This window comes from Anarrhichthys ocellatus, unplaced genomic scaffold (assembly GCF_004355925.1).
Source record: "Anarrhichthys ocellatus isolate YVR2014 unplaced genomic scaffold, GSC_Weel_1.0 scaffold2, whole genome shotgun sequence".
Lineage (NCBI taxonomy): Eukaryota > Metazoa > Chordata > Actinopteri > Perciformes > Anarhichadidae > Anarrhichthys > Anarrhichthys ocellatus.
In genome coordinates this window covers 6,578,746-6,603,593 of record NW_022280032.1, presented here as the reverse complement: position 1 = coordinate 6,603,593, position 24,848 = coordinate 6,578,746, and the positions used below count along the sequence as shown (strand labels likewise).

Here is a 24,848-nt window from a genome sequence, read left to right as displayed (position 1 = left end):
GTTTACTCAATGTCATTGCCCTCTCTCGAAGTGATGAGTGATGTTCTGAATCACGGAGATTTCAATGAGTCATGAACATAAGCAGAAAAACACATTTTTGCTGTTACTTTTTATAAAATAATGGAGAGTTTTACTTCTTTGTGCCTCAAACATTTATTGAACTGAAACAATTAGAGAAGTTTCGAGGGGAAACTTGGCTTCAGTGGATCTGCTAAAATATCTAAAAGGTGACAAGGAGCCCCAACTAGACACTGCCTTTTTTAATTGGGAATCACTGATTTATGGTGCGTTGTATTTTAGTTTAATATATACATTTTACATAGAATATATTGCGTACCAAGTAATTACACCTGTCAAATGAATAGAGGGCAGGGAGACCTCTTAATTGCAGTGGAATAAAAATATATAGAAGCATAAAATGGAACTTTTCCAGTATTGTGCCTCACAATTGTGCGTTCAGTACTTAAGTAAATCACTCTAAATACCTTTCCACCACTGTCAGTGTGGTTGTGATTGAACTCCTTCCTTTCCTCACCCACCTCATCAACAAATCCCTCGTTTCAGGATGCTTTCCCACAGCTTTCAAGACTGCCAGAGTCATCCCCCTTCTGAAAAAAACATCACTTGACCCCTCTGATGTCAAGAACTTCAGACCGGTTTCTCTTCTACCCTTTCTTTCCAAAACACTTGAACGCGCTGTCTTTACTCAACTGTCTTCCTATCTCCACCAAAACAACCTCTTGGACCCCCACCAGTCTGGGTTCAAAGTCGGTCACTCGACTGAGACAGCCCTCCTTGCGGCGACGGAGTCGCTTCACGCAGCGAGAGGTCAGGTCGATCCTACCAGGTGACGTGGAGGGGGGCCGTGTCGGAACCACGCATGCTAACTACACAAGGCTCAGTCCTGGGCCCCCTTCTCTTCTCGCTCTACACAACATCTCTGGGTTCTGTTATTCGCTCGCATGACTTCTCTTACCATTGTTATGCCGATGACACCCAGCTGGTCTTGTCATTTCCCCCCCGGGGACACTCAAGTGGAGGCACGCATCGTTGCATGCTTGGCTGACATCTCGAAGTGGATGATGACACACCACCTCAAGCTCAACCTGGACAAAACCGAGCTACTGTTCCTCCCGGAGAAGGGTTGCCCACACAGAGACCTGTCCATCACCATTGACGATACCGTGGTGACGCCAACTCGGACTGCGAGGAACCTGGGTGTGACCCTGGACGACCAATTGTCGTTCTCAGCAAACATTGCATCGGTTACACACTCCTGCAGATTCATGCTCTACAACATCAGGAGGATTCGCTCCTTCCTCACTGATGAGACGGCGCAGGTGCTCATCCAGGCTCTTGTCATCTCCCGCCTGGACTACTGCAACTCACTACTTGCCGGAGCCCCGGCGTCGGCCATCAGACCTCTGGAGCTTGTCCAGAAAGCTGCAGCTCGCCTGGTGTTCAATCGCCCCAAGTTCTCCCACACAACTTGCCTTCTCCGTTCTCTACAATGGCTACCTGTAAGAGCTCGCATCCAGTTTAAGACTCTGGTGCTAGCCTACAGGGCAGTGAAAGGAACAGCTCCTTCCTATCTCCAGGCCATGGTCAAGCCCTACACCCCCGCCCGACCACTCCGCTCTGCTGCCTCGGGGCGCTTGGTTGCCCCGTCGCTCAGAGGTCCCTGCGGTCGATCGACCGGGTTGCGGCTGTTTTCTGTCCTGGCCCCACAGTGGTGGAATGAACTCCCCACTGACGTCAGGACAGCAGAGTCGCTGCCCATCTTTCGGCGCAGGCTGAAAACTCACCTCTTCAAAAAGGCCTACCCTGAGCCTTCCACTTAGCATTTACTTAGCATCTATTGTATTCATACTAGCTTATTGCACTTATTGTTTTCTTATTAGTTTGTGGCACTTATTGCATTTGTTTGTTTCTGCACTGTACGTTGGCTCTGGTTTATGCTTAGATGCTTGTTTGAGGAAAGGAGATGCACTAATGACTTCTGGTGACTAGTAGTTCTCTCGAAAACCGATGTTGAATACACTTATTCTAAGTCGCTTTGGATAAAAGCGTCTGCTAAATGACTGTAATGTAATGTAATGTTGTGTCAGTGTGTTGGCATTGGACCAATACCATCTCCTGCTTCACGTGCCTGGAATATATTTAGAGCGAGATGGATTTCAGCCCTCCAGAACTGCATTGCAGGAGTAGTAAGACCAACATACAAATGCACACACAACCATGTACACCGCACACTTAAACCTACATCCTCAAATACGCACCCCACAGTAACACTCCGCTGTGCAGTGAGCAGGGGCTGAGGGCTAGGATGCCAACACACCTGCCTCAGTCTCCTTAATGTGAAGCAGCTATAGAGAGGCCTTATGGAACACGACAGTTGGGCTCCAATCTTTTTGGCTACCACTTGTGGCACTTCCACTTCCATTACAGTCATATTGTCAGGGTAATAGCGAGAGACCAGCTCGCCATCTGGTGCATTATAACACAGCAATGGTGTCAGGAAGCGGGAAAGTCTTGGTATAGTGTCTTGGAAATAGTTTCTCTCCCTCTGGCAAGGACTTTTTTAGCCTTCTGTTCCTTCAGGTACTCTAATTCATTTTCCCAGGTAAAGCTGTTTGGGGATATTTTCGCAGCATTGTTTGCAGATAATAACAGCAGTGACAGAAAATGAATTGCTGCAACGCATATTAATGAACTCGGCTTGATGATGTTTTTTCTTTTTTTTTTTCCAAAATGAAAGCCAAAGATAGTTTTGTGAAGGATGAGTGCATCAGTGTGAGCGACAGCTGGTCGGAAGAATGTCCATAATATCTCACCCGAAATGACTCTCTCTCTCTCAGCAGCAATGAGCTCAAAGACCTGATGACCTTCAGCTACCAGGTGACGATTCATCAATCTGTAATTGTTTGACAGATCTTTCCTCTTGACTTTACTGCCCCCTAGTGATGTGAGGCAATCACACCGACGACTGAAACAAGCAACAGGCTTTTTAATAAACAGTGAATATAGGAAATGTCATGCAAGGCACATGATTTAAACTGTCAATACAATTGTTTGAAAACATTTTTTCTGGTAATCAATTTCCGGGGAACAACAGTGAAAGAAATCTTAATTGTATTCAAATCACAATATACTGAATTACCTCATACATTTAAGCCGACAGCCTATGAATTTGTTTGGCCCTCTCTTGACGTCCCTACTCCTCAATTACAAAGGCTTCCGGTAAGAGGCTTAGCTATTTACTTTCATGGCAACAGAATCACATTATTTGTCAGTCGATTGGTGATGATTGAGACCAAACAAGCAGCTGCCCCATTACCCCCTCTGCACTCCACCCACCCCTCCTTCCTGCCGCTCCACACCACCCCTCCCTCCGTCCTCTCATTCCTCATCCAATCCTCGGTGGATTCATTCAGGGTCGGCCGTGCGTCTGCCGTACCGTCCATTACCCATTCCTCCTCTGTGTCCAGCTCCTTGATTTACTGCTGGGCGGAAAGCCTGGTTTGACTTGATCTATAGCTGGTTTTATGTCTACCTCCAGTCTGCTTTCAATGGGGGAGTAAGATCATTACATGGTCTCTCAGTGATGTTCTGTTTCCAAACAACTTGCGAGCTTTAAAACGCATAATTTACATCTCAGACGCTCAAGTGAAGGACATGATCTTTCAGCTTCTACAAGCTTCCCAACAAGACACCATGTAGAATAAAGGACATCAAAGGCAGGTATTAGAAAAAAACATTTAGTTTCTGATATTTCTTAAGTGTGCGCTGAGCTTCGGGTCGTCTGTTTCTTAGATGTGAGTGGCAGAGCCTTTGTGCCTTTATGGAGATTTGCCCTATCCTGAATGCTCTGAGAGCTGGGGAGGATAATTGTTTATGATTGCTCTGTGACATTTCCATATGGCTGACAAATGGTTTGCCAACACACACACACACACACACACACACACACACACACACACACACACACTCACTCATGCACACACATCTGTCAAGACCAAGCTGCTTGGAGGCCGAATGGTAAGTTTGGTTTGCCTGAAATTGAAAACCCCAATTGTTGGAGGAAAATCACCCCTTCCAAGTGTGAGGGTATCTTTTCTTCCCCAGTGTTTCTATCAACTCAAGGAGGATGTTTTCCCTGGGGGGGAGGGGAGTGAGCTGATTTGGTGGCAGATATCATTGCCGTCCTGTTGGATGGATGCTACATGAAGTGAGAGTGCTTTGTTCTATTGATCTGATACTCTAAATCACCCCCCCCATACTTTTTTTTATCATGACAGCACCAGGATTATAGCTCATTCCCTGCCCTGATTCCTATCCCCCATGCACCCCCCTCCATGTCCCATGTGTATTTGGACCGAGTGGGTGGGGGTTACCTTTGCATGAGCCCCCTGTGGAGATCATCGGGGCTAAATCATATTTACCCTCACACCTCCCTCCTCTTCCTCCTCCTCTGCCAGGCAGATAGATGACAGCCACCCATTCTTTCCTCCAGACAGCAGGGTGTTTGCTGTTCCTGTTATCCACCCCAGAGACCGGCATTGTAACAATGTTGTTCACCAGCAGGATCTGTCTCTATTTGCATTGCCATGTTGTAAGAGGAACAAAAGTGTTTGTCTGAGGCTTGAATACACCTAGATCTTGGTTAACCCGCACACAAAATAACATCCTTTTGGGCCCAGTATTATGCTACTCTATTTGGATTTCATGAATTTCCTCGGTGTTACTGAATCCCTCTGGCTTGGCTATTTTCTGTGGAGCGACATGTTTTTCTAATACATCCCCCTCGGCTCAAGATAATGCCTTTTTTTCTTGTGGATTAACAGCAGTTCCCATCTCAAAGGAAACAATACGTTTTTTTGCCGAAATTCTGAATAATAACAACAGCCTTAGGGAACAAACAGCAACATTCAAAAAGAGATGGAGCCATAACCATCACATAAAGTCAGTTTGTGGTCACATTAAGAAGATATTCTTTATGTTCCCCCAAATTCATCCAAGAGGGCTAAGACCCTCAATTAATTCTACCCTGCTCTTTCTCAAAGATTCCTGCATTATTTATGGGCCGCCACCACAGCAGATTATTATTTGCTGTGTGGTGTTTACATCCAAGATTTAAATCTAATCCCAAGGGATTGAGACGGTCTCATGTTTGGACCGACACGCGGGCAAGGCTTTGCAATTAGCAGAGGTGCCCTTTCGATATCTGCCAGATGAAAAACATGGCAACGGTTAACATGCAGGCTGCCGTGTCACTCGTTTCTCATCTACCCCTGGTTGTGTCTAGTCATGCAAATGCATTTAACTGCTCATGTTGTGAGATTTCTTTCTCTGAAACTTGAACTGCTGCTACAAACAATGGAATGGAATTAACCAAGTGGTAAATACACTTGGAAAGGTTTTTAGAAGCATTTTGACACAAACCTCAGCGTCAATTTTTTGGACTCCTTTTTTTAAAGAGGTTAAACAAAACATTGTGTGATCTTTGACATCGCTTAAACTTATTTTTTTTTTGCGAGAATCAAAGACAAGAATTATAACTTAAGTGTAGCAGAGGTTGATGGGCAAAAACAGTTCATTATTACAAGAAGTGAAAGGAAGTAAGATGGCAAACAGGTCTAAAAACCACTATGGACAAAAGTGAATGCTTGGTGGGGGCTGACTGCTGATGGGAAGCAGGTGTGTAGGCAGGAGATCGTTCAGGTGATAAAACACACTGAGGACCACTTGTGGCCAGGTGAGGAATGACAGGCAGTGACTGGAGAGGATAGCAAAGCCTGACAACTGGAAGAAATAAGAAATGGAGTCAGAAGCAGATCAAGTAGATGAAACATCACAGTTTTGTGACATAACAGATGGTGCATCCGCCATTCATTCAACGGATAGCATGATTAAAATATCAATATATGTGCGCACAGGTTTTTTTTCTTTCAATTTAGGAATATAATTATTTATTTGTAGGCACAATTAACATAACTGCAATTCTGTTCATTTGGAAACGAAACAAAACCAACTCTGCCATGTTTTGGTGAAGCTTTTTTCCCCCTTTTATGACTGCACATTTAATGTACGATTGAGTTCCAGCAGCTCTTATCATCAACTGCCATTAGGAGCCGTTTCCAGCAACAAAGCTCTGATAAAGTCCCTTAATGCGCCCTGCCCAAACGGGAGACAAAGTTAAAGTTAGCAAATGGAAAGTGAACCCAGTAAAGCCTCTATCAAAAGACGTAGATATGTTCTCAGCAGTCGGAGGAGACTAAAAGAGCTGAAAAGGAGACGGATATCCTTCCGATGGCCTGAAAGACGACTTCAAATGACTGTTACCTGCTGGTGTCTATATTTCAAGGTGGGCAGCTGTTCGCTAACATTTACTGAAGATGTGTAACGTTAATATGTTTTATTGTTTATTGTTCTGAAGTTAACATGCTGGGCGACTGTGGCTAAGGGGATAGCAGGGCCGCCTTTCAATCAGAGTCGGTGGTTCAATCCCCGGCTCCGGCTCTGCTAGTTGCATGTCGATGTGTCCTTGAGCAAGACACTTAACCCCAAAATTGCTCCCGTAGTTGTGCCTACGGTGTAGAAATGTAGAAATAGACTCTGCTAGTAAGTCGCTTTGGATAAAAGTGTCTGCTAAATGAATGTAATGTAACATTACCCCAAGGGTTATGGCAAACTCTCGAGGCAGCCTTTAGTTAAATTAGTAACAAGCATATGCCGAAACATCACATTAATAACAATAACTAAGATATTGTAGATGGCATGTATGTTTCCCCATTAATTACATGTCAGTTAACTATGAATCCACTGGGGCCGTTCAATGAAAAGACCCCTCAAACCATCAGTCCATTGACAAGACCATTAATCAACTCTTTTAAATATTTTCACTGTGGGGATATTGGGAGTTACTGCTAATCAAATCTGATATTATGTTACACGACGAGCACTTAAACGTTCCACTATAAGAGGAATGCATTTCATTTATCACACACTGAGGTAAACTTGTGTCATTAAATGTATAAAGATATTAAAGGTTTTATATAACGCACTTCTTTCAATGTCCCTCAGGTCGTCCTCGTGCTGGGGAACCCCTTTGAAGGAGCTCAGGAGGAACCGGACACCACTGTGGGAGCCACCAGCTCCGTGGTGCTGCGTGGAAAACAAGCAAGTCTAGCGCCCCCCTAAGTTGACAGTCATAACCCTTCATCCAATCCACGGGGACAGGACCGCCAGTTTATTCCCCCTCTCTTGAGCGCCCAGCGATGCGGTGCTGAGAAGGTGCGAGCGTCGTGAAGGACACACGGACGGACGGACCTGGCGCGTTTAAACCCGCTACGGAAGGTAAGGACACGAGCACCGGGCAAGATATCAAGTGAAAACGGATTGTTTTACAGTACGATCAGGAAACCGGGCGCTGCGTTTTGACAGCTGGGAAATCAGTGTTGTTTACAACAGACTGAGTGTAGGATGCGCGGATGGGATGGAGCTTAAATGCAGCCCCTCCGCAATGCAGAATCCTACGACATGGGTACGAGGAAACTGTATTTTGTTGTTTTTGTGTGTGTCGTATTGACAGATGCAGAGACATCCTGCGTGTGTGCAATATCTGACATATCGTGGCATGGTGGGGAGTGATGCTGTAACATGATCTGCTGCATATCTTGCCATGCACTTTCTTCCCCCCACCCAAAAAAATGAGTCGATGCACAGAGCAGATGTAAGGACGTGTTTCAACACACAGCAAATGTGCTTTAAAGCAATTAATCAGAGTATTATTATTCTGCAGAGCACGCCAGAGGCCATAGCCTATAACAGCGCCGCACATACCGATGATTCAAACTACCGCCTGCCTTTAACAGCCACAAGATTTCGAAGCACCCGACGGCTGTAAACACTTTCATCTGGGGTGGAACTAAAACGCGTGTTCTGGTGTTTAGTGCGCGATCGATTGAGGCGTGTGATTCGGCTCTGTCATCTTTACTGTAGTGCTCAGTAATGGCCCATCGCAGGGTTATTCTTTCAGGATGTCAGGTGCTGGAGAAGGTGTCATGGGCGCGTCCTGACTCACCAGACTAAAGGGCTTCAGTGGAGAGAAACCGTCCATGCTACATGTTGCTAAAGTAATGTTGAGGGACCTCAGGAGATTACTAAGGGGGTCTTCATTAGTAGTTATTCTTTTTGTTATGACAGTTTGTTTATTGATGACAAAAATGATGATGGTAGCCTCATATAAATCATGCAACAAAAATCATGCACTTGTGAACAAAAATCCCAGATGTGAGTTTTGAAATATTACATTGGTTTTCTGCATCTAAGTGTGTGTGTGGGGGGGGGGGGGGGAGGTCATTGATCAGACTGTGATCTCAGTTAATAGCTGCACTGACGCCGGTCACCGTGAATAAGCTACATTGTCAAGTCTCTGCAACTCAAGCTTGTTGCATAATGGGTTGATTTGGATGCAAGCGCAGTTATGGTTTTCATGATGCCGTTGACTAATAGACTTGATTTGGCACAGCTCCCTGCAGCAGATAGCAGAGTATGATTTAAGCAGCCACAGCTTTCCACTGTGGTCCAATGAGCTTTCAAAGCCTGTGATTAATGATGTAATCAATACCAAAACAAACTAAAAGGGAATTATGATAGAGTTGTTTTGCTTTTGTGATGGGCATATGTGGCTGAACCACATGGTCTCTTGGTTTATTGGTTCTAGATTAACATGTTAATGTTGGTTTATGGACTAGTTGATTATTACAGTATATTAAAATTGCTCTTGGGCTTGTGTCCCCACACCTGTGAGCTGTACACAAAAACATGTATATTTCCAGATGATCAATTGATAAATGTCTGCCCCCCCCCATGCTCCTGGGCACTGTACACCTACGTGTTTTTGAGTAAAATTTTCATTTCAACCTTATTTGCCGGTCGGTGCCATGTGTGAAATTCTTCACTGTGTATTTGTCCTGATTGAATCAGAGCCATAAATGTGGCACACAATGTCAGAGGGATTCCGTGGCTGCCTGTCAGGTGGAGCACTTTGTGAATCTTCTAAGCTTGACTGCTGCTAATGCATCCTGTGCTGTCCTGTGTACACCCGGACAGTCCCCCTCACCCATGCTAGGTGAATGAATTTACTCTGCTCAGAAGTAGGCTAACCTGCTCCATGCAAAGGCATCATCTTACATATTTGATCTCCCTTGCTGTGTAGTGAAACATGTCTGAATATAGCGTTTTGAATTTTGCAATGAGCCGTTCCCTGCCAGCATATTGTCTGTAAGGCTGCTGCGGCTTGAGTGGTCTGCATGACGGGGAACTTTCTTTACGTAACACAGTACCCTGCAGGATGTTGCTGTTCTGTGATGCATTTCGAGGCTACAGCCTCAGCCTCCATTAGTGTCACAGTCAAATGACTCGACATAGCCGTACACTTACTTCTCCTTTGGTTTGAAGCTTCAGTCACACATCTGTCATAGCCCAGGTTAACCTCACCTCAGGCAGAAAATAGAGCTGCCTTCAACCTCCCCATCTCCACTGAAGTCAGAATGTAACTTATGAACATGAGTACGAACGTGAGACAAATTGCTTTTATTCATCTGGTGTATAAATGTTGACTGCAAATTTGTCAAATGCATGAACAGTTAAAAAAAAATAAATAAAAAAAAATATATATATATACACAAAGACAATGATTTTCCAATTCAATTAATGTCTTTATACAAGCAGCATTGTTTTGGCGATCAAAGCAGAACCTTGGATGTAAGCCATGTAAGATCAAGTCATTTTAAAGTCGTTTCACGAGATTAGATTTGTTTCCAGATGTCCCTCTGAGCCCTGGGCGACACATTTGTGGGCAAAGACTCAAAGCATTAGCTAAAAAGAGGGAAAGATCTTGCGTGCGATTTTGAGCAGACTTTAAACTGATTGGCATCGTTGGCATTTGCCAGCAACAGAGCTGGTTTGTTTGTCGCTGTTTGTGCTGTCACCCTGAATACAGCGTCAGTCACGCTGGAGGGAATTCGTCCTGTGGACTTGTTTCATTGGTAAATTGAATGCACTGAATGAATGAGGATACAGCAACACGAGGCAGCCTATGAACATGAACGTCTGTGTGCAGAAACACACACACAAACACAAGCCCTCATTGCGGCGACTGTCTTCACTGCATGTACAAGTGCTTCTTCTCTCTGTCCTGCTGACAAAAGTGCTCTCGTCTTGACGCTTCCTTTAGATTGCTCAGCAATTTACGCAGTGGCGATCAACAGCGAGATCCACTAATGGTACGGCGGTGAGGCAGAGACGTGACGTCTTCTATGTTTGCCTGGAGACAGACCTCTCCTCTGTTCATGCCTGAGGAGGAGAAAGGCCCTCAGTCCCCCATCTGCCATCTCTGGCTGTCTGGATACAGTTTGCACCAGAACGACCATAGATTCTCCCACTGCGGACAGCTCCCTGCTCTCTGCATCCATGTGGCAAAGCTTTCAGATATCTCATAGTTTTGTTGTCATTGTTTTGTAAAATGGTGGTACTTGTTGGCTTTGTGTAGCCAATAGGTAGAAAACAGAGCCATAGAGATACAAGCTGAAGTGAAAAATTGGGTTGTTTTGGTAATTCATTTCCAGCAAAAATGCCAAACACTTGCTTCTAGCTTCTCAGATGTAAGAAATTGCTGCTTTTCTTGTCTGATGTGAGAGCCAGCTGGATCTTTGAAGCACCTTATACATTGTGTTAAATACATAGGACTTTTCTCTCAAATCAGTCACTTTGTTTCACTGGATAAGGTCTTGTTGCCGGGGCTCATGTTCTATTTCTGGGGCCATTATTGCCTACTTGAATCTAATGATCTTAAATAGCTGCTCCCAGCACTTCTGGAGGCTAGTTACCTTTAAAGGCAGACCCCCAAATGAATAATTATTCAGCCACGCTGGATTAAAGTTGTTTTAGTGTGTGCGCGCATAAATGCATGTGTATGGCTCATCTAGGTCTTCTGCAGTCCATGATTTGTATCTGCCATGTCTAAGATTAGGATAAAATACTGCCTGTATAAATGGCCTTTTGTTGCTTTACACAAAAGCAGCACAATGCTGAAGATAAAAATAGATATATTTGATTTCAACTGCTGGCTTTTTGTCTATTTATAGCATTAAAGCTCCTGGAGTAAGACGTTATTTATTTACTGACAAGGTTTTTGATGAAATGGCTTAAAGATGTAAACTTAAGTGTCTTTTCTCCTGGAACATTTAATCTGTTCCCCCGCTCTTTATCAGTGTGATTTTGTTTGTTGATAAAGTGCTGAGCTTCCTCTGTGGCTCCTATACACTTTGTCTATCTGCTATAGTGATGTCTCATTCAAAATCAGATTACCCCATTTCCATTAAGATATTGTGGGCCGGACAAGCAGGTATAGTGTTCAGAAATTACCTGGTATCGCCCCCTGTCACTCATGGGGGAAATAAGATGACATTGATCAATGTCATCAGAATCTTATCTAGAAGTGGGTACAAGCTCCATGTGCAGAGATTTGTTTGTGGTCTGTTCGGGAAGCTGAAGGCTTCAACTGCTCAAAATCACATTTAAATGATATTGAGGAACAAAGCATAAAGGTTTATTTATTAAAGAGGTCACTGATGAACTGGGCAAAGGATTCATTTTCTGAATGATTAATTAATTAAAGTCTGTCTGATGATTTTAAGTCTTGAGTTGAAGTGAAGACATCATTTAACTAGGTTATATTTGACAAGTTTCCGCCGCTCTCCTCTGATTTGTCGCTCAGTTTCTCTATTTTTAGACTTTACAATCACAGTAAATCTTTTGGGATTTATGGACTCAATTAGAAGAAGATTACAAATGTGTGCCCTTCGCCTCCTAATTTCTATACAGCATGATCAGCTTTTTGAGATTTTTCAGATAATATTTGACTTCCTACATGACAATAACAGCACAAACGACAGTTTGTTTTCTTATTAGCAGAGCAAGCCTTATCTGGCTTCATTGGCATGCATTCAATTTCCGCAGTAATATCAAGAGCTGTTTGCTCATCAAATACTTAATTGCATTTTGTCAACTCGAACTAAAGAAGTTTGTATTTAATGAAGATAAGAAGCGAAAGTGACAGCACTGGAAGGTTAACAAGTTCAGAGGACAGTTTTCCCTAATTAAGTAGTCAATGTGAAGCATCCTAATATGAATGGGTCTTAATTAAACTCTTCCTCAAAGTGTCAGATTACCTCTTGTGTATTTGTGAAACATTTCACTGAGCAGAAAGATAGCGTTATGCACAGTGGACTTCTGAGCCATCTGTTTTTGCACCTTCTTAAATGCAGTGAGATCCATTGTTTACAGGGCTGCTGAGAAGCTGTGCAGTCAGACAACACTATATGCTATTTTGGTCCAGTAGGAGTATCTTCAATTTCATGCAATTTGAAAATCAGTGGCGTGTGTCTGATTTATTCCCTGGGATTTCAGCCAGAGTGTTGTATTTGCAGTGGTTAACATGTACATTCCTCATCTGTTTAGATATTTTTGTTCCTTTCATGGCTCTACACATTGTTTTTTTGTCTTGATCAGGCCAGATCATAAGACTGCAAAAATAAGGGCTAGCTCTTGTATAGAGTAGAAGAGACGCTTTGGATGATTAAAGGTTGGAACAGAAATAATCACCTTTAATGCTGGCAAAACCTTACAGCTATATTCCATCTAACAGCAATTTATTCCATAATCTTCACATGAAAGCAAGAATTTAGCATCATTATAAAGTTTAGTTTACCTTTGTATCCATCGTCATTCATAGTCTCAGTAATGGCCTGCATTGTTTTGGTTTTAATCCTATTTAATCTGTGTTTATTATGGGATTGTGAAAGTTTAACCATAGTTTCAACCGCTAGCATTGTTATCTTATAGTGCCGGGGATAAAAAAAACAAGCCCAATGGTGCAGGGAACTGTCCAATTAGGTACCAAAACGTCTTTCTCATTGGGGCCAAGCCACTCTTGGGGCCTTTGAGCAAGGCCTGTTGCTATGGCGCTGCATGGGAGCATGTGTGGAAGACACGACTTCATCTACATGCTAGTTCAGCATGCAAGGCTCACAAGCATAACCAACACTTTCCTCATCGTATACTGTCACCTTTCAGGTATACTGAATGTTGTTTCTCATGCTATCCCAGTGCACGCCACCTTATAGTGATGATGCATGCTGTTTACAGCTCAGCCCCGTCACTGCGATGCTAAACTGAAATCATGAACTCTCCATCAGTTGTGTGTTGAATGTAATGAAAGACCGAAGGGGTCAAAGAGGATTCTTGCACTAATCAGAAACGTCCTTGGTGAGAAGCGTACTAGCTCTTTAGCTGGCTGACCTTTAGCCTTCTCCGGGAGGGACCTGCATGTGTGAGCAGTGTATGGATGGAAGGCTAATCGCAGAGAGAGCCCAAAGGCGAAGGCCTCCTGGCACGTGGAGCGAATACTGAGCTCTTGGGAAGCCTCATTATACATTTAGGGGCGTCCTGTTTTCCCTCTCTCTGGACAGCTGGACAGCTAAATTGTTTGTGGATCAATAGTTTAGCTTCCTACTGGCTCCACAGAGTGAGCAAAGTGCATTTAAACCCAAGAAATCCCATTACCTTTGGCAGAGATGGGAAGCATAGCACTCGGGGCCTCCGCAAGTGCTATTGCTATGCCCATTATTCATTCTCGCTGTTTGTTTACCTGCACTGCTTCTGCCGAGACCACCCGTCGTCATTTTATGACCATGTTATCAAATTGTCTTTGATTTCCAGTTTCTTTGCTATACAGTTTCATCCATCAATATCCCATGGTAATCCCATTTGGTGTTATTTTTCTAAGGATAATGCTATATGCACTGCACTTTTAAATCATGCATTGAATGCTGTCATTTCCAGGACACCGAGAGTACCTCACTAAGATCGATTGAAAGTTCCAAGTTGGCGGTGTGCAAGCTGATTGTATATTAATGCTGCTGACCGGAGCCTGGCTGCAGCCTGTCTGTATTGATTTGACACTTATTTAAAATGCCTGTTGTTTGTCAGTCCAGCTCTTTGGTTATGTAAAAGGAAGAGAGAGAAAGGGGATTGAGAGAGAGAAAGAAGGGGGGGTTTGGGGGGTATAATGAGAAACGGAGAAGAACAAAACATTTGGAGCTCTCCCTTCATTCCTTAGATCAGTGTAACCAGAAATAAAAGCTGTGGCTGGTACAAGCTCTGGGCTGCGGGCCGCCGCTGTCCTCTCCTTGCTCTGTTGCTGTGCTGCTGGCGCGCTTGTGTTTCACTGGTCAGCCTCCGAGCTTCCTGGGCCCGAGGCTGCATCTCGACATGAAGAGCCCATTGATGTGGCCAACATTAGCATTCGTTGTAGGCGAGCACGACAAACAGGTTGGTTTTTCCGTTTCTCGCTGACAAACCTGCGCTCTCTGGATCCTCTCAAAGGGTCTCAAATCAACCCTCTTGTTGCATAGCTAATGAGCGTGGATAAAAGAGGTCAAAGAATGCTAATGCAGGCCTCTTTTAGTCCAAGCTGTGTCCCATTTGTATAAATCACAGCCCTGCCAACTGACACGTCAGGGCATCGCTGTCACATCTGGCTCACAAACTCACAAGGTGATGTAACCACCTGCGTCATGTTTTCTGTAAGTGCTGGTGGGACAATACACTAGCGCTAATAGCTTCTGACAAACTAGCCTAAAACGTCCCTGAACAAAAAGTTGTTGCTTTCAGTTGGCATATCATTATTCAGATCTGAACCCAGCATTCTGAGGGAATCTGGCTGACTTATGCATGAGATTTGTGCACTAATTATGCCGCAGATTCTTTTCCTTGGCTCGGTTTGTTGCTGCAGGAGCTTTTGTTGCAATCTGCTAATTCACGCTGCTGAAATTATCCTCCGCAATTTTGCTCAGCAACATCTAATTGCCCCCAGAGAAGAAGCGGCTAATATCACCCCATGGAAAAGAACACATTCATCTTTTTTTAATTATCATGAGTCAAACTACTGCTTGAGCAAGTCATCCTGATGCCAACAGAGAGAGAGAGGTCAAGGGCGAGAAGGAAAGAAAGAGAGAGAAGGGGAAGCCAGCTTCCTAATTATAGATCTTTTTCTACCATTGTACATTCCAGCCTGACTGTAAAAGAATTTATATGAACAGTAAACAGGCATCTCCCTTTTTATTCTCATTACTGGCAGTTTAGACTGAGGGAGGTGCCAACAATCACAACATCAACTCACCGCCCGACTGAAACTATCTCTCACATTATTCCATGGAGAAAAATAAGCCATGCATGAATATTAATATGGCATTTGTTCAGAGTTCAGTTGGGCATGGAGGAGGATTGCCTCCATACTGTATATGTGTGGGCCATGTGGTGAAATGTGTCAGTAGTATAGTGGCCAGTGTCACTGGTTGGATTATTCATGAGGAAGGTGTAATGACAGTGAGTGGAGGAAAGGGCATCCAGAGGTGAGTCTGACTGGGAGAAAGGGCACTGAATCCTTTTTTCACACAGACATACACACACACACACACACACACACACACACACACACACGCCTTTGCAGTGCTCTGACTCTTATCTGCAACACACAGCTTCACTCATGCTGCACACACAGGGCCATAGTGTGTGGAGGACAGACGGAGCGAAGGGCACAGCGTCGAAGCCAGGCAAGCACACATAGACTCCATATGCACACTCACAAACACACACACACACAAATGCATGGAAAGAGGAGGTGTTGGACTTTTCTTAATTCCCCTGCAACAGAGGACAACAAAGCAAAGCACTGCTCTTCTCTATGACTGAAGAGGGGTAGGAACTACTCTGTGTTCAGAGAGACTTCTGGAGACTTATTGTTATTCACACTGACCCATGACCAACCAGATTATAATTTAACTCCAGCACAATGAAAAGAGAAAATGAATGCCTCAAATAACTGAGCATGAAGCTAAAGAACTTAATTTTCCACAAAAGGTTTTCAAACAAAACACAAAACTGAGAATATTATCATGGATACAAAATTAGAATTAAGTAAGTTAATACACTTTTTTATTATAGGAATAGTTTGACATTCTAAGGAGGGGATTATAATGTCTGTCTGTTAAATATGAAGCTGGAGCCAGGCAGACAGGTAGGTTAAGTTAGCTTAGCATAAAGACTAGAGGCAGGGGAGCGTGGTTGTGTCCAAATGTATAAGAAACAACCTAAACCACTAACACTCACAAATAAACATGTTATATTACATACAAAAAACAAAGTCTATAATTCACAATAAGTAGTTTTAGGGCGAGTGCAGTGACTTCTTGGAGTCTTGTTGTCGCCATTAGGTTGCCAGGTGACCAGCAGAGACACCAGATTACCTTTGGACAAAGCCAGGCTCGCTGTTGCCCCCTGCTTCCTGTCTTTAACTGTCTCTTGGCATTAATCTTCTTCAAAACTGAAGAATTGAAAAATGTTCTTTTTTTTGTCATTTTTCCATGAAATATGAGATTTGCTGAATACAATAATATAGGTTAAATTAGGGAGCGAGACTCATAAACATAATACTTAAAAAAACACCGCTCAGTGTTGTAGTTTTACTTATTTACTGGTAGGAATAATCCCAACACAATGTAGGTGAAAAGGCCCCGTGAGAACTCTTTGGGCAGTCAAGCGAAAGCGTCCGTTTGAAGATATTTATATTATATTGATATTTATATTATATTATTTATAATAATATAACATAATATGTATAACGTTTGATATATGAAAAGTCTCTTAACCTAGTTTAGCACTCTGGCTGCTACTGTAGAGAACACAAGCTTGATTGGAAATGCTGAAAGCTGCGTGGGCTGTTATCTGAGCTGTGTCTTCTACAGCAGTTGGACTGTGTTGCAAGCAGCTTCATAACAGTGGCGATGGTTTCCTTATGTGAAGTGATAATCTTGTGATCTGAATGCCAGAAAGCTCCTAGACATCGGCACCTCCGTACGCTAACACAGCCACGTAATGTGAGGATGTAGCAATTTTGTGTTCGAAAATGTTGGTGTTTGAAGAGACGGCGCATTAGCCTTGTCATAGTTGCAGAATGATCTACACAATTGGTTGATCATTTGTCTGGCAACATGACCTAAGCACTGTTTTTCAGTACCTCTGTTCTCTGTTGTTTACGTGGGCACCTGTTCGGCCTTATGAGCCATGATCACATGGCGTGACTTGGCCAAAAGGCACCAGATGACTCAGGTCTTTGCTCAAGCTGTGCTCATTGTCAGTCGACACACACACACACACACACACACACTGCTTTTTCAACAGGCCGTCTGACTGTGGCCATGTGCTCTGCGCTAAACACAGCTGACTGGGTTTGTTGACATGGACACTGTGTCCCGAACATGAAGGTATATGATGGTGGCGGGGTCTGGTCCTAATGAAGTGTTTATCCCCGTTGCAAATACTCCTGCTTGCACAAATGAACAGAATCTTTTAATTCATACAAAGGAAACAACCAACACAGAAACAGTAAATTGGATAATGTGTTGACATGCTGTAATATTTCAGCAACTATTTGCTTGGCCAGCTGTCACACTGAGGTTTCTAGCTCATGCTGACTATTTTAAATAGTATAATGCAGCTTTTCAAGGAGGGAGTTACTTGAGTGCCAAATAACAGGGGAATATAATTTTACACATAAATGCACCCATTGAAAGAGACTGTGGAGCTCGCCGTGGCACAAGAAGTGGAGAAAGACGTCCTGATGGGTAGGCATGAATATGCATGGCACTGCTTAGAAGCACTGGCACACACTAATACAGTATGGCAGTCAACGGTCTCACAGAGCAGGCTTTGTCTGAGCCTCTTGTTTGAACTGTTCAGCCCTGAAGTGCCTCTGCAGAAGTATCAGAAAGAGAAATCTCTCATCTTGTTCAAGAAAATCTTTAAATGTTAGAACGAGGAGCCTTATTTTGTGTTAATTATGTCTCCTCCCTCACTAGTTAATCACTTATTTATCAGTAAGATCGTAGGGTGTTTACATTCCACTACCCAACTTGGAATTATGACTTTTCATTTGTGATTTATTCCGATTGAGTTGGTTTAAAGAACTGCTAAGTGATAAGTTACCACAGTAAACAACTCAGCATGTGTGGTGCACGAGGGATCGTTTAAAAGGGCTCGTTAATGTGTCCTAACAAAGCTCTTCTTGTGGTCCATGCGCCGCTCCTTCTCATTTCCTGGAATGATCTGTCATCCACCCACATCTGCCTTGGAGAGAAATTGGGAAATAGGAAGTATCAGAAGTAAACAAATATCTGTCGAGCTCGCTTGACCCCAAAATTGCTCCTGCTGGCTGTGCCAGCGTTGTATGAATGGGCAGGTGCATGGTAGTCCCTACCATCCGTGTATTAATGGGTGAATGATGACATCTACAGTCCATTTACTTAACAATGGGAGTGAAGCTGCATCCACAGGTTCCTCTACAGTTGTAGAGGAAAAAAACAAGCAAAACACATCTGGCTGTTTGGCAGATCCATTTCAGACACATTGTTCTTGTACAAACATACAGCCACACACTGCAGATTGGGAAGGAAACATAGATATCCAATATACTTATAATATAATCTGAGCAAAAACAAAATATGGGGACTTGCCGTATACAGCAAAGTCAGGGTTTAATGCAATTACTGTGAACAAACCATAAAAACTGTGCGAGATTGCCTCATGGCACGAAAGGACATTTCATTCCGGCGTGAGAGTCTGTGCAGACTCCACTGCAAACAAAGAGCTTTTCAATATGGTGAAGTAACTCAAAGGCCTATTGTGAAATATTGTCCAGGGTAGAGGACTTGATGTTGAAGTCTGACTCCCTCTAAGCATGGGGAGCCAAGAGGTCCGACATCCACAGTTCATCAGGGCTCAACAATAGAGGTTGTTAGAACATACACTGTCCTACCGTAAACACTCACTTGGGCACCAAATCCACAGCGGAAAAGTACCCAACACATGTATTATTCAGTCCTAGCACAGTGCTCGGCTGCTTTAGGAAATTATTTTTGCAGTTTTTTAAAGTTAAAGTATATATTCTTGACCAGTTCTGAAATATCTTTTTCCTCAGTGGCAATGAATGGGCTGAGAGCCCCAGACAGGGTTGGGTAGTCAGAAAGTAAACATAGATGGGTTCGGTCTATACATGGGCTTTGTTGACAATAGGAACAATACAGAATAGCACACGTCTTTGTTAGAAACAGTGGGAAACACAACCACTAACTGCAGCACTGGAATCAAAGGAGGTTCCTTCTGTAAGTATCCTAATCCTAGTGTGCCATGATACCGAGGTATTCAGCACCGTATTAACAAATCAATTCAGTGCGATTGATCCAGCCTCTCTGACTCAGATTTACCTGAGCTTTACTGACGAACATTGATTCATCTCCTTCATCTTCTCAGGCATCGCTCTGTGTATTCTAGCACACAAGTGAATTGATTCATGAATGTAACTGATTGGCTGACGTCTCGCCCGCATCCACAAAGACTTCGCTGTATCTTCTTGCAGTGAACAGCATCTTGTTTGGCCCGTGACCCTCACTGACTTTCATTGTGTCTCAGTGGTCATTATATTCTCATGTGCTTGGAAGGTATACATTTTCTTCCTGCCATTTTACAATCAGTTTTGCTGGAGGTGAAAAGGTCCACTCAAGTGTTGAGGCGACGAAACACTGGACTCTTCAGCTGACTTGCACTTACACATACACAATTGTTGGCTCTCACACACCCACCCACACACTCGCTTACTCTTGAGTTGCTGGATTTCTCTGACAAAGCTGATGAGAAAATGCGGAAATGAGGCAGTGAGTGGAGGATTGTTTGGTTCGACTGTGTGTCAAACCTCTGCGGAGGAAGGTAAAGATTACAGCCAGTCCACACATAACAGTCCCCGCTTCAAGAAATCTTCTCACCTGTAGTTTGTTCACACAGTCTTCTGGGCAGACGTGGATAATGAAGACAAAATAACTCAGAGGTGAGATGTTGATGGTGAAGAGGAAAAGGAGGGAGTGGGCAGTTAGCTGCCATGGACACTGTGTCTTTATGATTAGGCTTAATGCTTTGATATACAGCAATAATTCACAGACAGCTTGATTTTCAGGGTTCAGTTCCATACTCTATTGTTAGAGGGAAAGAGATTGTGTTCTATTGATATTGAGAATGTTTGCATTTGGGTGCTTTGCAGAGAGAGAGAGAGAGTGTCGCATCTCCAGGACAGCGGGAGACACAAACGTGGGACCTGGGCTCTGTGCTGTGACCTTGTTTGCTAATTAAGTGTCAGACCTATTTTTCCACTCCAGAGGAAAAAAAGCTCATGTCTTCGGGCTTAGTTTGCCAGAAGGGGATGGGAACACTTATTCCACTACTGTTGGCTGGCTCCCCGGGTTTCTTATTACTTTGTGTGCAGGCGTGTGTATGTGAATAAAAGTTAAGGGTATCATGATTAGAGATACTACTCTATGGGCTGCCCTTTCTCATGAATACTGTATAAAGCTGTGAACATAGACGTAACAACGCGATTTAATCCGGCAAAAATGTCACTCTTACTGTCACAAGTGTTGGTTCCAGTGATCTGTTCCACAAGGGCCCAGTTTGGCTCCTTTACATTTAATATCTTTGTGCTTTGGTCTCTTCGTGAGCAGAAAACAAGCAATATGGATATTTCAACTTGAATTGTGATCGGCATTTATTTCTTACTTTCGACATTGATATTTTGGCATTTCTCTGCAAATACTGGCCCATGCTATTATGTTTTATCCATAAATGGTTTCTCAGCTGAATTACAGAAAATGTGCTTCAGCGTGTAATATATATCGCTGTTGTGATATAAAGAGTGCGGTGGGAGATTGCAGCCATAGCTGACCCCAATGTATGCAGTCTTAACTACTAGAGAGATGTTGAATAAAAAGAGATCATGTTTTTTCTTTCCATTGACATCCATCTACCATTCCCTTTACATCAAATTCCAGGCTTGAAAAATTTGTTGTCTTGACATATTTTCTCTTGTCTCTTTGCATCTAGCCGCCCACTACATACATTGTATGTGTTTTGTTCAGCGGGCATGAAAATTGCCCTATTTAATGACGCCCTACCATGTTCCTGAAGATGCAACGCTTCTTGAAGCACAGAGAAGAACTCACTGACCCTTCTCTTCCAAAGGCTCCTATAACTTCACAGAAGGTGCTGCTTTAAGTGAACAACAGATTTCTGGTGTGTCCCCGTTTGTACTGGACATTGTTATATTCCGATGCTGCAGGGCATAAGTGATTGTCTGTCCAGTCCTTAAAAGAGCAGCATTGTGTGTGTGTGAGACATGTCAGTCACTTAACTGCCAATGTTGACCTATATATGAAGACCTGGGTCAAAGGAGGGGCCGGCTAGCCACAGCACAGGGCAGATATCTAGTCTAATGAGCCTCAAAGCAGCACCCAGTGACGCGACACAGATCGCCGAGAAGAGACTGGATTTCTGCGGCTTCGGTGAATTCCTCTAGCTGAAACTAATTATCGTTATTTTCTGGGTTTATTGTTGTGCAATGCAGATCACTGCCATCTGGATAAGAACGACACGTATGAAAACCTTCACACACATTTGCTAGAGACTCCATATCCTCTCTGAGTCCCTCTCTTGCTTATTCTTGCTCCTACTCTCATTTTTTTTTACTCACTTAGATACACCTCCGTATACACCTCCGGATTGGATAATTCCCAATTTTTAACCGAATAATCCATATTGTTATTTGGATTTGTGTGCATCTTATGATGGACAGGACAGACAGTGTAGGACAGGAGAAGATCGATGTGAGGGAAGGATGCAGAAAATTCAGTGTGACTATAAGCCTTATTATCTATGCCTTGATGACTTCTCCGGTGCAGGAATCAATACAGTCTGACTGGCTCCAAGGGCACAAGGCCCACTACAGGAAGCGGATATCTCCAAACCTTCCATTATGGATGAGAGGAGGGTTGTATGGAAAATAAAAAAAGAGGAGAAAGCATGGAAGACAAGGCCAGAACAGATGGATAAGAGGGTGGAAATACAGGAAAGAGAGGGAATGAGAAGAGGGGGGAAGTGAAGATGGGAGGAAGAGTTGATCCACAAGAAAAGTGAATGAGTGAAGGAGGAAGAGGGGATGAAGGTGAAGATTGCAGCAGGGCAGGGAGCCTGGCAGCTGTTTTTGTTGTTGCAGCTCAGCTGCCTCGCTGTGGCTGGTTTCCTCGAGTGTGGTCTAGTGTTTCCAGCTGAGGGAACAGAGAAGAAATGTAATTGTCTTATTCCCTCACTCTCACAGTTTGTTCTCAGCTCTGCAACTTTTTTTTATTTGTCTTGTTGTTCTTCTTCTTCTTCTCCTTTTCCAGCAGCATCCCTCACATGGTACATACTGTAATCTTACTTCTCCTTCCATGCTGTCATTTTTCATGACTGCCATGCTTTCTGGCCATACCCTGTTATCACTCACCCTCTCTATGTAAAACACACACATATGCAACCCCATCCCCCCTCTATCTCTCTCTCATCACTCTCATGCTCTCTCTGCTCCCCGTCCACTGTGATGTGGGATCACCACTGGGAAGCCATATGATTTGACAGCTCAATGTTTACGTGAGTGTGCGTTTGTTTGTGAGTGTGTGTGTGTTTGTGTGTGTGTGTGATGGAGAGGGCTCCTGTGCCCCTGAGTGCCTGTGATAGAAGGGGGCAGGATGCCATGACAGCGGTTGCTAACCAGCACTAGCAGACCAGTGGTTTTATCCCGAGGCATACTGTAGCGGAGAGATATACAGCTGGCACCACTGCTGCCAACTCAACGCTCACAGGGCTGCAGCTACAGGGGTGTTGGGGTGCGTCTGCGTGCACCTCGGGGCTGTGTGCACCGAAACAGAGGTGGGTGGCAGAGTGGGTCACTGTTTGGTCTGTGTGTGTGTGTGTGTGTGTGTGTGTCTGCTGGCTCTGTGATTTTCAGAATGAAACATCCTACGTCAACACTGCAGTGCTGCACACCGAAAGGATTAACCTATTGAAGCGGTATGTGTGTGAGTGGTCACTGAACATGTGTCTGTCAGTTTGCAGGTTGTTATAAGGAATGGCATGGTGGGTATCACAGTATGTGTGTCTCTGTTGTGTGTCTGTAAGCGCATCATGTAAGTGACAATAGTCTTGTCTTGTTGACATTTTCTCTACTTGAGGCATTACTAGCACATGTTTGAGCCACCAAGGTAGCAGATCATCAAATATTAATTGTTTATTTTCATTCTTTTTGGTGCATTATACTGTATCAGGTGTCACATGGACAGTGTTTGATTTATTCATATCAAGCCTTAACTCTGAGGTATTTTGTCCTCTATGCCCAGCGTAGCTTCTTAGGGCAAAACAGAGTCTAGCTTTATCGTCATGTATGCTGTGATAATGTAATGTGCCCTATATGTGCATTGTTTATCCATGTATGTTGCGTTTGTAGGCCAGAAGTATTGAACAGTGTTGGAAATGTTGCTTGTGGTGAGTGTTTTTCCCACTTAGAAGCTGTTAACACCATATAACGAGTCTCAATGACCTTTTTGTAACGCCTTTCTATGCATCATTTTATGTCATTGTGCTTGTGCCATCAACAGAATGACATGTTTCCTCTCTTTCTCTAAGAATTCAGGCACTCTCGCTTTGCTTTCCGAATATGTTGTGAGAGCCAACCCTCCATGTGCAATGGTAACGGAGAGATCATTTTCAACCAAATGAGCAAAATTAATATTGAATAAATTACTTTGGAAAAAAGTAAAGTAAATGAAAACCCAAGGTGAAATAACCTTGGCTTGAATTTGGCACAACTTGAAAGGCCATGGAAACAGCTTTTTACTAATAGTGATGGGGTTCCACATGAATACTGTAATGTCTGCCAAAGTCTGAACAGTTCTGGTTATTTTACAGACTTCTGCTTTGAAGTGGGTGGGGCTCAGTTTGAAAAGACATGATGTGACTTACTACTGTGCACCGAAAAGGATTTAGCAACATTTGAATCAAAATATGATGAACGATTTGGGGATGATTGCGTATGTCACCAGGTCACTGTCAATCAAATTGATCAAAACACAAAACACACACACAGTCTTGAGGAAAAAGGTCACTATTAGCACATTGCATAACCAGCTGAGTCATTTTGAAACTCATATTTTTAGGGGCTTGAAAGAAGTTGTTTTTATTTTCTCTCCCCTATCAAGTAATCAAAGTAATCCAATTGTGCTCCACTCCCTACCTCATTCCCCAGCTGACATACAATAAAAGCACTTGCTATAAGAGCTGAACGCCTTTCAAGGTAGCTTCATTCAGCCAAACCTCTCAGCACTACTCATATTAACGTGCACACAAAAGCTCTTTTGGGCAGGTTGGGCCCAAATGGGGCTCTTCTCCGAAGTCACAAGTTGGCCAGCTTTTGCTGCTCCTATTGTGTTTGACCGACTCACTGAGCAGCAATAAAAGGCTTAGACAAAGAAATGATCGGATCTGTGCAATCAGGGGTAATTTACTTTGGCTTAAACTCAAGCCATGGAGAGACTGTAGTCGTGTCTCTGCTTTTATCAATCAACCATAAACAGCAGCAGTAAATCCCTATTAACATTATGCAAGTTGATCAATTCATGTGTGGCGTCAATACGTTCTGATTCACTGACCTGCGTTTTACCAGCAGGTTGCAGTTCACTACTTTGACAGCTGGTGACACACACACACACACACACACACACACACATAGCTACTTATTCAGACACTCTTATCTACATGAACCAGCTCACAGTGTAAGAAACCCAAGAGGGTGTTTTGTGGAATAAAAACGG

General features: G+C 43.5%; 1 protein-coding gene across 3 annotated transcripts in view; it reads left to right on the top strand.

Moving 5' to 3' along the window:
* The first annotated feature begins 7,155 nt into the window (after positions 1-7,155).
* The window catches only part of cntn1a (contactin 1a), a 59,222-nt gene continuing 41,529 nt past the window's right edge, over positions 7,156-24,848 (top strand). For 2 of the 3 annotated variants that reach the window (XM_031856777.1, XM_031856748.1), the window contains exon 1: positions 7,157-7,356. The gene's annotated coding sequence lies outside the window, so the exon portion shown is untranslated. Of the gene's footprint in view, positions 7,357-24,848 lie in introns of all 3 variants that reach the window. The other variant, XM_031856768.1, reaches the window with a different exon arrangement.